Source organism: Dendrobates tinctorius, unplaced genomic scaffold (assembly GCF_039654945.1).
Source record: "Dendrobates tinctorius isolate UK_male_01 unplaced genomic scaffold, ASM3965494v1 ptg000055l, whole genome shotgun sequence".
Taxonomy (NCBI): Eukaryota; Metazoa; Chordata; class Amphibia; order Anura; family Dendrobatidae; genus Dendrobates; species Dendrobates tinctorius.
The window spans coordinates 7,304,383-7,315,878 of record NW_027361723.1 but is presented as its reverse complement, the minus strand read 5'-3'; positions in this window follow the sequence as shown (position 1 = coordinate 7,315,878).

Sequence of the window (11,496 nt, the reverse complement as noted above, 5' to 3'; positions counted from 1 at the left end):
ATATATGTCTATACATCAGGAGGCAGGCTCAGACGGTGTTAGGCCCAGTATGGATTGCACGTGATTGCACAAAGGTGAGAAAGGGTACCGTATCCCCAGATAACATGTATGGATAGCGTACACATTCAAAATATATGTCTATACATCAGGAGGCAGGCTCAGACGGTGTTAGGCCCAGTATGGATTGCACGTGATTGCACAAAGGTGAGAAAGGGTTCCGTATCCCCAGATAACATGTATGGATAGCGTACACATTCAAAATATATGTCTATACATCAGGAGGCAGGCTCAGACGGTGTCAGGCCCAGTATGGATTGCACGTGATTGCACAAAGGTGAGAAAGGGTTCCGTATCCCCAGATAACATGTATGGATAGCGTACACATTCAAAATATATGTCTATACATCAGGAGGCAGGCTCAGACGGTGTTAGGCCCAGTATGGATTGCACGTGATTGCACAAAGGTGAGAAAGGGTACCGTATCCCCAGATAACATGTATGGATAGCGTACACATTCAAAATATATGTCTATACATCAGGAGGCAGGCTCAGACGGTGTCAGGCCCAGTATGGATTGCACGTGATTGCACAAAGGTGAGAAAGGGTACCGTATCCCCAGATAACATGTATGGATAGCGTACACATTCAAAATATATGTCTATACATCAGGAGGCAGGCTCAGACGGTGTCAGGCCCAGTATGGATTGCACGTGATTGCACAAAGGTGAGAAAGGGTTCCGTATCCCCAGATAACATGTATGGATAGCGTACACATTCAAAATATATGTCTATACATCAGGAGGCAGGCTCAGACGGTGTCAGGCCCAGTATGGATTGCACGTGATTGCACAAAGGTGAGAAAAGGTTCCGTATCCCCAGATAACATGTATGGATAGCGTACACATTCAAAATATATGTCTATACATCAGGAGGCAGGCTCAGACGGTGTCAGGCCCAGTATGGACTGCACGTGATTGCACAAAGGTGAGAAAGGGTACCGTATCCCCGGATAACATGTATGGATAGCGTACACATTCAAAATATATGTCTATACATCAGGAGGCAGGCTCAGACGGTGTTAGGCCCAGTATGGATTTGACGGCCCAGACTACACAGCGGAGGAGCAGGGAGAGGTAAAGATTGCAAATGCTGGGGCCCTGCCCAAGCAAGGGGGGCCCACTCATGGGTGTCGGTACTGGCACTGGGCCCCTCATAGTACGGCGGTGTGTCTGACGGCGGGTGTGCACCACCACCGTCAGAGACACTTGATTGCACTATGAGGGACCCTGTGCCAGTGCCCGCGCCCAAGAGTCGGCCTACCCACCTGTCCAGGGCAACGGCACTCGCACGGTGTCGTGCGCTAGGTGGTGACCCCTGCCATGGGGTGGGGAGGCAGCACAGTTAGGGAGTTTTAGAAAGTGGCATATGTTGATGTTGGACATTCAGCTGATGCAAAAGGTGAAATAGGTCAAGTCCCAGGAAGAGGTGGACCAAAGCAAGCCATTTTTCTGTCACGCTATGTGTCATCAGGGGAAGGTGGGACAAAATCCTTGGAAACCCATGCGTGGTTCATTTTAATGAAGGTTAGATCATCCACATTTTGGGTTGACAGACGGGTCCTTTTTTCTGTCAGGATTGATCCAGCTGCACTGAAGACTCTTTCCGATAGCACACTTGCAGCTGGGCAAGCGAGCTCCAGTAAGGCATATTGTGCCAATTCAGGCCAGGTGTCCAGTTTAGCGGCCCAATAGTCAAAGGGGAATGACCTGTGTGGGAGAACATCGATATGGGAGGAAACGTAGTTTGTAACCATAGTTGACAACTGCTGTCTCCTGTCACTTTCCATCGATGCAGTATTACCAGTTGTGTGAGCGGTACTTGAAAAATCAGTCCACAACATTGTCATGAAACCCCTGTCTCCAACGCCACTTCTGCTGTGTGCACCACGAACACCTCTGCCAAGCTGACCCAGGCCCGTACGGCTCGTGTGAGAACCATCACCGCTGCTGTGTGCTGGGAATGCCTCAAGCAACCGACTTACCAGAGTTGCTTGTTTATTAGCCAATATTAGGTCAAGGTTCTCCCGTGGCATGATGTTTTGTAATTTGCCTTTATAACGTGGATCCAGGATGCTGGCCAACCAGTATTCGTCATCGTTCATCATTTTGGCAATGCGGGGGTCCCTTTTTAGGATCTGCAAGGCATAATCTGACATGTGGGCCAATGTTCCCGGTGTCAATGATGCACTGCGAGTGCTGGTTGGAGGAGCACTTTCTGGCAAATCCACATCCCTCCAGTCACGCACAAACCCTGTACCAGACCTTGCCACGCCAACATTTTCACTTGCCCCACGAGATGCATCCTCCTCCCCTAAGTAATCATCCCCATCATCTTCCTCCTCCTCCTCCTCTTCTTCCTCCACCTCGTCCAGGAGAGGTCCCTGAGCAGACAATGGCTGAATGTCATCAAGGATTCCCTCCTCCTCTTCCTCCTCATCAACATTGGCTGCAGAAGCCTGCTCCTTAAGGTGCGTCAAAGTTTGCATGAGCAGACGCATAAGTGGGATGCTCATGCTTAGGATGGCGTCGTCTGCACTTACCAGCCGTGTGCATTCCTCAAAACACTGAAGGACTTTACAGAGGTCTTTCAGCTTCGACCACTGCACACCGGTCAACTCCATGTCTGCTCTCAAAGTGCCTGGCCGTGTATCCTCCCACAAATGCATTATGGCCTGTCTCTGCTCGCACAGCCGCTCCACCATGTGCAGGGTGGAGTTCCACCTTGTTGCAATGTCGATAATAAGGCGGTGGTTGGGAAGGTGGAGCAATCGCTGCAGCTTCTGCATACGAACGGAGTGTACAGGCGACCGGCGGATGTGCGCGCACAGTCTTCGCACCTTCTGGAGCAGGGCTGTTAACTCCGGATAATTTTTGAGGAAGCACTGCACCACCAGGTTCAAGGTGTGAGCCAAGCAAGGTATGTGGCTGAGTTTTGAAAGGGCTATGGCTGCCACAAAATTACGCCCGTTATCACTAACTACCTTGCCTGCCTCAAGATGTACACTGCCCAGTCATGACTCAGTTTGTCGCTGAAAGTACTCGGCCAGCACCTCGGCGGTGTGTCTGTCGCCCAAACACATCATCTGCAACACAGCCTGCTGACGCTTTCCACTAGCTGCTCGATAGGGGGACACCTCGTGTGCAACAGTGGCAGCTGCAGATGGAGTGCTCGTACGACTGCGCTCTGTGGACGAGCTTTCGCTTCTGGAGGAGGAGGAGGAGGAGGAGGGTCGAACGCCTACAGCCAACTGTTTCCTATACCGTGGGCTAGGCAGCACTGTCCCACCACTGCTGTCCCCTGTGGACCCTGCATCCACCACATTAACCCAGTGCGCAGTGATGGACACGTAACGGCCCTGGCCATGCCGACTGGACCATGCATCAGTTGTGAGGTACACCTTTCCGCTCACTGACTGCTTGAGTGCATGGACAATGCGGTCTTTCACATGATGGTGGAGGGCTGGGATGGCTTTGCGAGAGAAGTGGCGACTGGGTAGGTCATAGCGTGGTACTGCATAGGCCATGACTTCGCGGAAAGCTGCGCTTTCCACCAACCGAAAGGGCATCATCTCAAACGAGATTAGTTTGGCAATGTGGGCGTTCAAACCCAGTGTACGCGGATGAGAGACTGAGTACTTTCTTGACCTACTCATAGTGTCTGGGAGGGTGAGCTGGACTTGAGAGCTGCATATGGTGGAAGTAGCGGTGGACAGGGCAGACTGAGAGAGGGTTGATGATGGTGATGGAGTTGGTGTTCTTTCTGATGGCCTAGAATCAGTCTTTCGTTGATATAACAGTGGGATTCCCTGACTGCTGTGGCCTTGCAATGACACCTCAACATTTGCTGCTGTGCTAACCGGTGGGCTTACAGTGGGGGAAACAATGTAGCGTTGCTGACTACCTTCGTTGTGATCAGTTGCACATGAGGTTTGGTGTTGTGTCCACGCTTGCAAGTGCATGCTGGTTAAATGTCTAAGCATGCAACTGGTATTCAAATTTTTCAGATTTTTCCCTCGGCTAAAGGTCTTTGCGCACTTCTTACAGATAACCTTGGCCTGATCATTAGGATTTTGTTCAAAAAAGTGCCACACTGCACTCTTTCTACTATGGAAGACATTTTGCGTCCTTGCACGCTGTGCTATTTTGACCGTCTGGCCAAGCATTCCAGCAACTTTTCGGCTTTTTGTAACCCGTTTTTGGACTGCTCCGTGCCTGCCAGATAACAGCTGTTGCGATGTCGATGCCTGCGGCGGATGCTCCTCCTCCTCTTCTGAGCTATTGGCAGCGGCACCCTCTTCCCCCAATGGATGCCAATCTGGGTCAACACCTGGGTCATCCATCACCTCCTCTTCAATGTCATGTGCACCTTCCTCTGTGTCACCGTGTATGGTGGTATAGTGTGCGGGAAGGGGCACCTGAGTCTCATCAGGGTCAGAATCTGGCTTTGTACACTGCGAGGACAATGTAGTGCTCTGAGTGAATGTACCAGCAGAATCATCCATCAGCGGCTGTGCATCAGTGCACTCCATGTCAGATTCATCTTGGCCTGGGTAATTCACCATTTCACTTGATAATCCAGGCATGGTATGTGAAAACAGCTCCATGGAGTAATCAGTAGTATGGCCTGCGTCATCCTTCAATCTTGGTTGGGGTGAAGGACACAAGGAAAGGTGTGGTTTATGAACATGAGCCTCCAATGACGACTCAGTGCTTTTACTTTTTACAACTGAAGAAGAGGAGGCGATATTGCTGGAGGCTGAGTCAGCAATGTAAGACAAAACTTTTTCCTGATGCTCTGGCTTTAAAAGCGGTTTGCCAACTCCTAGAAAACTAAGCCTTCGAAGCCTTATGGAGCCAGACGATGACGCAGGCTCAACACCTCCTGCATTCGGTCCTATTTTGCTCTTGCCACTACCATCAGATCCACCACCAACACCATCATTACCAGCTGCCAACCCCCGCCCAATTCCACTGCCTCTTCCACCAGCCTTCCTCATTTTTTGTAAAAATGTAGACAAAATCCAACAAACTATATAGTAATGTAAAACAAGGTACAAGGTGTCTATAGGACAGGGGAGATTTTGAATTTCTGCTCACACTAGTGGACACTGGACACTTTTGGATTGTGTGAGGCCCAATAAATATCTGAGTGCTATGTGACAGGCTCGATGGCACAGCTGTGACCAAAGTGACTAGAGGATAAGTGAGATTTTGAATTTCAGCAGACACTTGTGGACACTGGACACTTTTGGATTGTGTGATGCCCAATGAATATCTGAGCGCTTTGTGACAGGCTCGATGGCACAGCTGTGACCAAAGTGACTAGAGGATAAGTGAGATTTTGAATTTCAGCAGACACTTGTGGACACTGGACACTTTTGGATTGTGTGAGGCCCACTGATATCTGAGCGCTATGTCACAGGCTCGATGGCACAGCTGTGACAATAGTGACGAGAGGATAAGGGAGATTTTGAATTTCTGCAGACACTTGTGGACACTGGACACTTTTGGATTGTGTGAGGCCCACTGAATATCTGAGCGCTATGTCACAGGCTCGATGGCACAGCTGTGACAAAAGTGACTAGAGGATAAGGGAGATTGGATTGCTTTTAAAAAAGCAGTTTGCAGAGCAGTGGGTAAACAGCAATGCCAGCCTGTCAGGAAGCCTTAAAAGGCAGCCCAACATCCAACACCACTGATACACCACAATATAGCCTCCCCTTGCACTGCACACACAGTGACTTGTGTGTTGTGCAGGCCAAATCGCTAGCAGCAGAAGCAGTTTTTTTGTCTTCTTCCCTGCCTAACGCTCTCCCTACATAATCAGCAGCAACCTCTCCCTATACTGAGATCGGCAGAAGTAAGATGGCGGTCGGCGTGCACGCCCTTTTATACCCCCTGTGACGCCCACCAAAGCAAGCCAATCACTTGCATGCCCTTCTGAAAGATGGTGGTGACCCGTGCCTATGTCATCACGTTGCCCACAGTGTCCGTGGATCCTGATTGGCTGTAAAAGAGCGCAAAACAAACTTTTGAAACGCGACTTTGGCGCGTAAGTCGCCGACCTCGTGGCCGACCTCATCCTAGGGTCGGGTTTCGTTTCATGAAACCCGACTTTGCCAAAAATCGGCGACTTTTGAAATTTTTCAACCCGTTTCGCTCATCCCTAGTAATTAACTTAAAATACAAATCTATGTTGCACAACATTGGTCAATGAAGGTGTGGTGCTATTAGTGTCATATTTAATATTTTGTGTGACTTCCATGAGCTTGAAGGACGGCATCCATGCAGTTCAACAATGAGTTCTCAAATAACCCCTATATACAGTAAGATCTCTAAAATAGCCCCCTATATACAGTAAGAGCCCCCACATAGCCCCCTACATACAGTAAGAGCCCCCACATAGCCCCCTACATACAGTAAGAGCCCCCACATAGCCCCCTACATACAGTAAGAGCCCCCACATAGCCCCCTACATACAGTAAGAGCCCCCACATAGCCCCCTACATACAGTAAGAGCCCTCACATAGCCCCCTACATACAGTAAGAGCCCCCACATAGCCCCCTACATACAGTAAGAGCCCTCACATAGCCTCCTACATACAGTATGTTAGGGTTGGTGGATTGCACCAAATAAAATATAAAATACAGTGCAATCGCAACCCGGGGTCCACCGTGCAGAGATGAACCTGCTGCTAGTGTGAACAATGACAGAAACAAAACAGCGAGTGTTACCTTAAGCACACCGTGCTAACGCCACACAGTGTGATCGGAACACTGAGTACCAAGCTCAGTTACTTCACAGAGAGGTTCTGCACTAAGAAAGCTAAGTGCTATACCCTGTTACCTTCACAGCGAGGTTCTGCACTAAGAAAGCGAAGTACTATACCCTGTTACCGTCACAGAGAGGACGCATAAGGGTTGAGCTTGCTCTGTAACTGACCTGTGCTAACCGCACACATGAACGAGACGGATGGTAAGCCTGGCGGCTAGTAACCACAGTCCTGACGCTACTGAACTTGTGAATGACCGGCACCCTAAGCATGTAGCAGACTAGAGACTCAGACGTTGAGCCATGAGTGCAAAACCGCATAAGTGTGCTGCCTGCCTGCCAACGTGTACAGTCTTTGAGCATAGACACACTTGCAGACAGAGTGGTAGCATAACCACTGACCAGACATAAATGACACTAGCACGCCCACATGCGCCGCTGAGAGCCTTTTATATGCTCCACCCTAAACACTCATGCCCAGTCGGTCGAGACATCGACCACGGGCCAATCCGGAGCTGCCACATCACCAGAGCAGCTAACGTCTGACCACCAATGAGAAGACGCCACATCACAGACATGCTCAGTAAGGTGATCTCTGGACTTAGACTCCAGAGCACAGGACTGCACCTGTATATCACCGGTTACCCTAGACTCAACTGGAGCGCCAGCAGTAACCGAACGTATACCGCGAGCCTGAGAAAGATGCTGGGACTGACGTCTGTGCTGAGCAGCAAGTGCAGCGGCCAGACTTGAATGGGAGACAACAGTACCAGATAAAGCTTGGAATCTATCCTGTGCAGCGGGAGAATCCTGACTCCTAACAGTATGAGCCTCCTATATAGAGTAAGAACTCTCAAATATTCCCCTATATACTGTACACTGTGAGCCATCACATAGCCCCTATATACAGTATAAGCCTCCTATATAAGAGCCCTGACCTAACCTTTTATATATAGTATGAACCCCCTCATAGCCTCCTATATACAGTATGAATCCCCACATTGCCTCCTATATACAATGTGAGCTATCATATAGCCTCTTATATACAGTATGAGCCCCCACATAGCCCCCTATATACAGTGTGAGCTGTCATATAGCCTCTTATATACAGTATGAGCCCCCACATAACTTCCTTGATACAGTATGAACCCCTACGTAGCCTCCCTAAAGACATGATGAGCCCCTACATAGCTGCTTATGTCTATGAATGAGGTCCAATATAGCTCCTATACACAGGATATATAGCCTGTATAACCCCGCCCACACCACTGATTGCCTGCTTTCTGTGCACACTATACATAGGCAGAAATCAGTGGTGGGGGAAGGGTTACACACAGCAATTGGACTACATGGCACAAGACAAATAGTCCTGTAGTGATAAGCTCCTGCTGATAAAACACTGATTTTACTAACACAACATCGCACAGCCTGGTAAGTGACACATCGAAGGAATCAGGGTCTCAGCCCCTACATTATGCTGCTCTCAGAATACATAGCACGAACCTGCTGACAGATTCCCTGTAAGTTCTATGTGGAATCTCCCTCATTATCCAGCACTGTACAATGATTCCGGTGTATGGAGGACCCCCCTTATATGACATCTGTGTCTGCGGAGCGTCCAGCTCGTATCCTCCCTACATCGGATCAGTGCACATCAGCGGGGACACAATATAGGAGGAGACGTTTCTGTATCTGGAGATGTTTTCCTGCAGCTTCTAGATCTTAATATCATTTCTTTTTCTTTTATAGAACTTGATGGAATCATCGATCCCGGCGAGAAAGCCGCAGATGAGCGACTACGAAACATCCAAGCTGATCAGCAGCGGATCTTTTGGGTGAGATTGGCCTCGTCCACATTTCTCAGGGTTCCCTATGACAAGGCTTCAGCCTCTGTGCTCGGCCATTCAGTGTTATCATAGGGACATGATCTGAGTCCACACCACTGTCCACATCTAATTGTCACTATTCAGCTCCGTTATAAGCAGTGGAGCAAACTGATCTGTCACAAATCACGGGACTGTTAATAAGGATTCATTATAAACCATGGCTTCTCCTTCTCTCCAGGGCCGTCTGCTTAGTTCGCCATAAAGACTCACAGAAGATCTTTGCCATGAAGAAAATGGCCAAGAAGAACATGAAGACTCCAAAAGACGTGGAAGGGGCCTTTCTGGAGAGGGACATCCTGACATTCGCTGATTGTCCCTTTGTGACCTCCATGCTCTGCTCCTTCTCTACGAGATCTCACCTGTGTATGGTCATGGAGTATGTAGGAGGTAGGACATGTCTATGTATTGTGTTCAGCCCATGTCTGCTCACATCTTATCACCGCTCCTATCATTAGGACTTGTCCCCGTGGACGGTCACATCCCCACTGAGCATTCACTATAGGTATTACAGAAAGTCATTGATGTGTGTGATGTCCCTGTATGTCCGCACTGAGCACGTCAGTATCTCCAGCTGTAGACCAGACGTCAGATCACGTTATTAGTGACATGGACGACATTTCACCACGACCTCAGACTAATATTCCGTATACTATACATGATATCTGTATACAGTCTCTCCTGCCCTGATGTCTCCACTCACTTCTCATGACACATCGTGGTGATCTGCTGTACAAACCGCTCACCGCTCATATTTCCTTTCTTCTATAGGTGGAGACTGTGAGACCCTTCTAACCACCAGTGGTTCTTAATCTGTTCACTCAGCCCGCCTGTACTTTGCAGAAATGGTTGTTGCTGTGGAATACCTGCACAGCTATGGTGTGGTGCATAGAGACCTGAAGCCGGAGAAGTAAGTGCACCCTGTAGTATAATAATGGTGGGAAGTTATCATTTATTACTACACGGCATGTGAGACTAAATCCATCTGGTCTTCCACAGCCTCCTGATTACACCTACCAGACACATTAAAGTTGCAGATTTTGGGATTTCAAAAGTTGGTGTCATGATACCAGAAACCAACACCCACAAGGAATCAGTGGAGGACATCACCAGAGAGTTCCAGGACCGTGAGGTCGGCATCACTTACAGGAACTTAGCTTGTTCTTTACACATCTCATCACACTATTGTCTCTTCTCTACATTCTTCATTTCTAGATAATTTCTCACCATAAAAACACAACAACAGAAGATAAAATAGCAGTGGAAAAGTTATCATAATTGTTCCATCGATTCTGATCTCTATCTTCTGTCGGTTTCCAGGAATGTGGCACCCCATCTTACATGGCCCCAGAAATCATCCTGAAGAAAGGCTATGGAAAACCTGCTGACTGGTGGATCAATGGAGATCATCCTGCATGAATTTCTAATGGTATTTGTACCATTTCATGGTGAATCTCTAACTGAGCTTTATAACAATATTGCCGGTGATATGTAGAATAATCCCATCATTGCTTTGACTGGTTACATGGGTTTAGTTATTTCCTTTACCTTACAGTCCAATACACAGGTTTTAATTTCTGTAATTTTCTATATAACAGGAGACCTAATTTGGGATTGGGATCATGCTCCTCCCCCCAATGCTCAGGACCTCATCAGTGACCTGCTAAGAACAAATCCTGAACAAAGACTTGAGACAGGTAACAGATACAGTAGTATTAATATTTACTTATTATACTGAGTACTCATCACTAGTCTTGAGCAATACCACCCGATACTGAAAAATATCGTATCGGAATGGATCGGCCGATCTAAAAAAAAGTATTGGGTATCGCCGATTCCGATCCCGGAAGTCCCATTCAAGTCAATGGAACAGAAATATCGGAATTAAAAAAAACCCTTTCTTTCCCTGTTGGTTAATTCTACATGGAGAAAAACAACTAATAATGTAGAATGTATTGTGGGAGGTGTAGGAGACATTAAAGCCATAGAGCTTTAGCCCAATCAAATGGAATAGCAGGATTTTTTTTTTTTAAAGACGTTCGTAGTTACAAAGATATTGACTATGTTAAAGTCTTTAATTTTTTGTCAGATATGTATGTTTCACTACTTCCATGCTCTTCACCTTTTTTACTTCTCCCATACTTTCTCCATCATCTTCAGTAGCAGCAGCAGTATCTTCTTTTATTCTTCTTCCTCTTCTTCATCATATTCTTATTTGTGACAGGCATTCCTGTAGTTGTTATCTAAAAAAGTTTGAAGATTACACCTTCCGTTCAGCCTGTCACAAAAGATTTACAACAGGATTTGTCCACGTTCAGTTTGGCCTGCAGCAGCAGGCCTTTTCCAGGGGCACCACGAGGAGGAACGGACTCACCCCCATACACTGCTTAGTCTTCTTCTGCTTATAAATTAGATAATATCATTTGCTCTGATTTTTAGTCTTATGCTTCATGTTCTTCAGCTTTTGGTTTTTATGCTTCTTGGTCTTCTGTCTCTTGCTGTTCTGCATCTTGGTGGTTGTCTTCCTGTTCTTTGTCCTCTTGGTCATCTTCTTCAGGGTCATCTTTTAGGTATTCTTCTGTGTGATCTTCAGGGTCATCGTCTTCAGGGTCATTGTCAGGGAGATCCAGAGTGAGAACCAAAAACCATTTCCACAAGCTTGAACTTGGAAAAGTAGCAGAAGGTACAAGAAGGCTGAGGAACTGCCGAGAACCAGCTGACGATACTGGAACCCGGAGGGGCAGCAGAATGAACAAAAGACAATGGCACAACCGTGGACCAG